Genomic DNA, 7,203 nt, shown 5'->3' with positions numbered 1-7,203 from the left:
AAATAAATGAGTTTTTAATAAATTAGATTTGAGAAATACAAGTTGTAGATTAGGAGTCTGTGCGGAGGCAGCTTCTGATTCATTGGGAAATCCACAGGGGGCAACTGCTACTAAAGTTGACGGGAAAATATGTTTGTTCCTCGGGAGAGAAGAGAGAGAAGGTTGTTCAGCTATATACTTCTCTCTTGCCCATTCCCGCATTGGCAGGCCAGATCATTCCTTGAGGCCCTTTGATATTCAACGAAGAAAAATTTGTCTTATATAGGCTCTTACACTCTCCACCTGCTTTCCATCTTAGATTTAAATTGCCTGAAGTTTTAGAGTAAATTATTTAAAGTAGGATGGCACTCAATTTCATGATTAAATTAATCAATTTACTTTGTTTGGAGACATTCAATTAATAACCTACAATAGGCATTGTACCTATTCTACTCTACCTGGTCTGGTGTACCTGGCCCCTGGGATCCTAACCTTAATTAAAGGTAACACACCGAGTGACTACTATGTGTGAGATATTATGCTGAGTATAGGGAATACAAAATTGCCAAAGCTCCCCCAGGATCTTAGAATCTTATAGGGGAAACTGGATTTGATTGCAAAGCAAGGTGTTCTGAGTGCTCAGGTGAAGTTATAAATTGCTCTAGAAAAGCAGAGGAGGGCCAGAAAATTCTAGTTGAAGGGGTTTGGGAAGATTTTGCAAATAAAGTGGAATATAGTATATGCTAGAGGACTACTAACTAAATCACAATTGCTGAGGGAAGGGTTAACAGCATTTTAAGCTCACGGAACAGTAGGGACAAACACTAAGAGGGAGTCTTGAAAGTAAAGGACATGTTTGAAAATTGCAATTCTTTCATTTATCCCACAAGCATTGAGCGCCTACTCTAATTCAGCAAGTGCATAATGTAGTTGCTGACCTGAAGTGCAACGTCGAGGTGGGAATATCAGAGGGGGTGAGGCAAGGGAAAAGTGTAGGGCTAGAGTCTGAAGGCCCATGTGTTCATAAGAGTTTATATAAAATGTATAGTTTTATTTTGTTTAATGTTGTTTTCATAAATGGGGTTATACTGAGCCTATTCTTCTGTCATTTTTTTTTCCACTTAATATGTCTTAAAGATATTTCTATGTCCATACCTGTAAGATTGTTTCTCTCTTTTTTTTTTTTTTTTGAGATAGAGTTTAGCTCTTGTTGCCCAGGCTGGAGTGCAGTGGTGTGATCTCAGCTCACTGCAACCTCCACCTCCCGGGTTCAAGAGATTCTTCTGCCTCAGCCTCCTGAGTAGCTGAGATTACAGGGGCCTGCAACCACACCTGGCTACTTTTTTGTATTTTTAGTAGAGACGGGGTTTCACCATATTGGCCAGGCTGGTCTCGAACTCCTGACCTCAGGTGATCCACCCATCTCGGCCTCCCAAAGTGCTGGTATTACAGGCATGAGCCACCGTGCCTGGCCAATTGTCTCATTTAAAAAAAAATTTCAGCCCCTTCTGCGCCGTCACGCCGAGCCAGTGCCTGGGCCTGGAACCGGGCCGCAGCACCCCAGCTTCGCCCACCACCTCCCTACCATGGACCCCCGCAAAGTGAACGAGCTTCGGGCCTTTGTGAAAATGTGTAAGCAGGATCTGAGCGTTCTGCACACCGAGGAAATGCGCTTCTGAGGCAGTGGGTGGAGAGCATGGGAGGTAAAGTACCACCTGCTACTCAGAAGAAAATACCAAGGAAGAAAAATCTGATAGTAAGAAGGTGGAGGAAGACTTAAAGGCAGATAAACCATGAAGTGAGGAAAGTGATCTAGAAATTGATAAAGAAGGTGCGATTGAACCAGACACTGATGCTCCTCAAGAAATGGGAGATGAAAATGCGGAGATAACGGAGGAGATGATGGATCAGGCAAATGATAAAAAAGTGGCTTCTATTGAAGTCCTAAATGATGGTGAACTCCAGAAAGCCATTGACTTATTCACAGATGCCATCAAGCTGAATCCTTGCTTGGCCATTTTGTATGCCAAGAGGGCCAGTGTCTTCGTCAAATTACAGAAGCCAAATGCTGCCGTTCAAGACTGTGACAGAGCCATTGAAATAAATCCTGATTCAGCTCAGCTTTACAAGTGGCGGGGGAAAGCACACAGACTTCTAGGCCGCTGGGAAGAAGCAGCCCATGATCTTGCCCTTGCCTATAAATTGGATTATGATGAAGATGCTAGTGCAATGCTGAAAGAAGTTCAACCTAGGGCACAGAAAATTGCAGAACATGGGAGAAAGTATGAGCGAAAGAAAACGTGAAGAGCGAGAGATCAAAGAAAGAATATAACGAGTTAAGAAGGCTCGAGAAGAGCATGAGAGAGGCCAGAGGGAGGAAGAAGCCAGATGACAGTCAGGAGCTCAGTATGGCTCTTTTCCAGGTGGCTTTCCTGGGGGAGTGCCTGGTAATTTTCCCAGAAGAATGTCTGGAATGGCAGGGGGCATGGCTGGAATGGCTGGAATCCCTGGACTCAATGAAATTCTTAGTGATCAAGAGGTTCTTGCAGCCATGCAGGATCCAGAAGTTATGGTGGCCTTCCAGGATGTGGCTCAGAATCCAGCAAATACGTCAAAATACCAGAGCAATCCAAAGGTTATGAATCTCATCAGTAAATTGTCAGCCAAATTTGGAGGTCAAGCGTAATGCCCTTCTGATAAATAAAGCCCTTGCTGAAGAAAAAGCAACTTAGATCACCTTATGGATGTCGCAATAATACAAACCAGTGTACCTCTGACCTTCTCATCAAGAGAGCTGGGGTGCTTTGAAGATAATCCCTACCCCTCTCCCCCAAATGCAGCTGAAGCATTTTACAGTGGTTTGCCATTAAGGTATTCATTCAGATAATGTTTTCCTACTAGAAATTACAAACTTTAAACACTTTTTAAATCTTCAAAATATTTAAAACAAATTTAAAGGGTCTGTTAATTCTTATATTTTTCTTTACTAATCATTTTGGATTTTTTTCTTTGAATTATTGGGCAGGGAATATACTTATATATGGAAGATTACTGCTCTAATTTGAGTCAAATGAAAGTTATTAGTGCGAGGCAAACATAACTTATTTGAGGATAAAGTTTGTGTTGGATATGTGGTTCCTGATGCATTTTGACTTGTCTTTTTAAATGCTTTATCTTTTTCTTTAAAGATTTATTTCAATAAAACTAATTGGGACCACCTGTATTTCAGTAGGACCTGGGTAGGGACTGGAAGTACTTGGCAGGGCAGCAGCAATCTTGCTGTGTTTGATATAACATGCATCCTTGGGCAGGTTGCCCTTAAATCTTACACTGTGGTGAAGGGATGATTTTTTTTGTAATGCTGCAGTAGAGTTGGAGTACTTAGTTCTCTTGTTGTCCAGTGTATCTAATAAGTGTTTCATATTATTTCCACGTAAGGGAAATAAGGGAGTACTTTTCTTTTTATATTTCTATGCTTAAAATTCTCTTTCCTAGTCAAAAATTGCCCAACTCTGTGTTTGCTTTCTGCTTGTTACATTTTTCTCCCTTACTTTTCTTGGGCTAAAGACAGGCTTTTTCCACCAGCATCATCACTGCTGTCATCATTAACAGCATAATTATACAAGCATATTTAATGCTGAGTTTAATTTAATATGTAAAACATATGGTAATTGTAGGGTAATACCCACAACTGCAGTTTCTTACTTGGCCAAGAGAATGCTTATTTAAGTGTTAGACTTCCATTCTGGCAAAATCTTGCCATATCAGAAGACAGAAGACATTGGAAAGAGGGATTCCCTTTGGTGTTTGCTCTTCTACTTAGAAAATACCTATTGCAGTTAGTTTATCTTGTAGTATTCATCTTTGTATTCTAAAGATAAGGTTTGAATTAAATTGATATACACAGAGGGGAACCAATTTTTTTTATCCAATGTGAATTATAAATGAGATAATCCACAGTTATTCATTGTGGAGTTGTTGAGACTATGAAAGACTCATTGTCTTTGTATTCAGCTCTTAAATAGTGTAACCATATCCCCACCTCTGCTTGCTTTCTTTCTCTCCCCTCCAATGATAAAGAAAATGATAAATTTTCAAAAAAAAAATTTCAGAATCATATAGAGAGATGGATCATAATTTATTTAACCATTTTCCTATTAATATTTAAATTAGAGAAAACTATCTTAAGTACTTTCTTTCATGAAAACAGATCAGCCCAAGTGTGATTACTATGTTTTAGAACTTTTTAAAGGAAGGTATATTAGAACCGAGATCGGATAATATCGTCGATCAATCAATCAATCAGTATTTGCAGAAGACTCTTTCAGAGTCATGTCAGAAAAGACATAGTGGATTCAGACTAGGTAATTGAGAAGAGTTTCATTAAGTTAAGCTAATGAAGCTTACCAAAAGCACTGTTTAAAAAGAATAGGCAGCGTTTAGGGAAACTCACAAGGGATAGTGTCAGTTCCCACAGGCTAACAACAGCAGGAGCTGTTCACTACCTCTAGGCCAGACTGGCAAGTAGAGAGAGTGTTGACTGCCACCTGAAGCAAGTGGCTGTACAGAGAAGCAGCCAATTCACCATGACCAGGCGAAGAGGGATTCACGATAAATGTGCACCTTGACCTCACTCTCCTCCGGGCTGTTCTCTCTCATTTGTGTCTCCCGTTGTCCAAACCATTTAGCAGCCAGTGGGCAAGGTGATGCCGTTCACAGAGCTCAGCCTCCCCGGGCAAAAGCAGGAAGGAGAAGAACGGAGAGAGGATCTGGAGGTGCAACCAGAAAATCTCTAGTACAAGGACCAATTAGTAGTTATCAAAATGTTTCTATCCAAACATTATACTGAAGGATGGGGAGTGTCCATTGAGAATTTCAGAATGAGTATCTATCAGGCAAGAAATTAACTATTTTTGAGAGTCAAAAATAGGACTTCTAGTGATAGATATCCCAATTTTCCTGCTATAATGTATACATTGTATACATGTGCCAAGATAACACATGTACCCCATAAATATGTACAACTATTAAGCATCAATTAAAAAAAAAACAGGATTCTTCTACAACAGATCTGTTGTAGAGGAACTAAGTTTGAAACTGTTATATTGAAGATGGATTCCTGTTGTGCCAGGGCTCCCAAGTGGGAAAATTGCTTCCAGTTCAGCCAGCATTTAACTGCTTTTTCAGCTGACATGAATATGCAAAGGAAAAAAAAGGCCACCGACAGATCCTGGCATGGCTTGGTGATTAGTCATTAATGGACAATCACAGTTTGGACAGACTGAATTTTCAAGTGCTCCAGGTATTAAAACAGGTATTAAAAAACAGGACATTCTACAACATATCTGACCAGTCCTCCAAAAGAAGCAAAACCTCTACATCTCTATCTTTTTTTTTTTTTTTGAGATGGAGTCTCGCTCTGTCACTCAGGCTGGAGTGCAGTGGAGCAATCTCGGCTCCCTGCAACCTCCGCCTCCTGGGTTCAAGCGATTCTCCTGCCTCAGCCTCCTGAGTAGCTGGGATTACAGGCGCACACCGTCTTGCCCGGCTAATTTTTTGTATTTTCAGTAGAGACTGGGTTTCACCATACTGGCCAGGCTGGTCTCAAACTCCTGAACTCAGGTGATCCACCTACCTCAACCTCCCAAAGTGCTGGGATTACAGGCGTGAGCCACCACGCCCAGCCTATATCTTTATCTTTATTCTTGACTTTTCTCCTGAGTTCCAGACTCAGATTTTAATTGACTGTTGAGCACCATTTCTATGTTAAATTTAGTGTGTCCCCACTCATGCCTCTCTAAAGCTGTCCCTGACTCCAGCACCCCTCAAACTATGCTCTCCTTCCCCTGCCCCTAAATTTCCTTCTTTCTCTCACCTTATGCTATCAGCCATTATTTGAAATTTTTTCTTCAACCAGGTTGTTCCGATCCTTCTATACCTTCCACAATGTCCTGTGCAGAGCCTGTCCACCTCTACCCAGCAGATCCATTCCCGAGACCGACCCTAATTTGTGTCCACTTAGTTATTCTCAAACCATTCAAATTTTTAGCCACTTTCCTACTATATTGTAAGTTATTTGAGGGCAGGGACCATGTTTATTTATCTTGATGTGTCTCCTGGTGTCTCATATTCCGAGGAAAGAACTTAATACCCAGTGGGAGTCCGGTGGCTACTGTTTGTGTTTTTGCTGTCATTGTTAATTGCGTCTGGTGAGTAAACCATGTCTCAGCTAGGGCACCATCGAAGCTTACTAGACAAAACCTCTGTGGAAGAACTAAGTTTGGAACTGTTATATTAAAGATGGATTCCTGTTGTGCCAGGGCTCCCAAGTGGGAAAATTGCTTTCAGTTCAGCCAGCATTTAACTGCTTTTTCAGCTGACATGAATATGCAAAGGAAAAAAAAAGGCCACCGACAGATCCTGGTGCAGCTTGGTGATTAGGCATTAACCAATCAAAGTTTGGACAGACTGAATTTTCGAATGCTGCAGGTATTAAGAAAAGGTACTAAATTGTTCTGATTTCATTGAAACGGCTGTTAGACAAGACTGAAAAATACATGATTCTAACTCTCCCTTGGTGAGTCTTTTCCACCTTCATTTGAAAGAAGTACGGCAGCTCATAAAGAACAGCAACTTCCTTGCAAGCCAGAGGGCTTAATGAAGAATTAAATATATTGCAACCTTGTAGCTGAAATAATAGAAAGAAAATTGAATTATTTTTCCCATATTAAATGCATATATTCCTGCCAAAATGACTTTGCTAACCCATGGAGTGAAATACACTTTGTTTTCACATGAGTGCACTAAACAAAGCTATGGGCTCTACTACAACTGCTTTGAAGGGAACGGAAAGTATCAGAATGAAAAAGCACTCTCGATATATGGTTATATCTGCCCTAAATTGTATCACAGCTGCTTCTGGCACCATTAGACAGAACTCTGGGTAATTTATAGAAGTCATTTTTAACAGTTTGATTGTTGGTCTATATCTGCTGAATTGATTGGTTGTGGAGACAGATCTTTATTTTTATAATGCAATAACATCCTTTGCAGATTACTGCTCAATTTATTTCTGATGCTAACATAACCAACTAGAATTTATCAATTTATATCAGAAAAATATGTTCTTATTTCTTAATTATCTGCTTAATTGTAGGGAAACTAGAGTCCTGTGATGCCCTGATTTGTCAACACTAGGGAGCCTGCCAGAGTCACTGGAAGTCT

General features: G+C 40.4%; 1 pseudogene; it reads left to right on the top strand.

The window, feature by feature from the left end:
- Positions 1–1,487: 1,487 nt before the first annotated feature.
- LOC129484037 (hsc70-interacting protein-like) lies at positions 1,488–2,724 on the top strand (annotated as a pseudogene).
- Positions 2,725–7,203: the final 4,479 nt, after the last annotated feature.

The sequence above is a fragment of the Symphalangus syndactylus genome, chromosome 6 (genome assembly GCF_028878055.3).
Source record: "Symphalangus syndactylus isolate Jambi chromosome 6, NHGRI_mSymSyn1-v2.1_pri, whole genome shotgun sequence".
Lineage (NCBI taxonomy): Eukaryota > Metazoa > Chordata > Mammalia > Primates > Hylobatidae > Symphalangus > Symphalangus syndactylus.
Note: the sequence above shows the minus strand (reverse complement) of the source record. Positions and strands in the feature narration are given on the sequence as shown.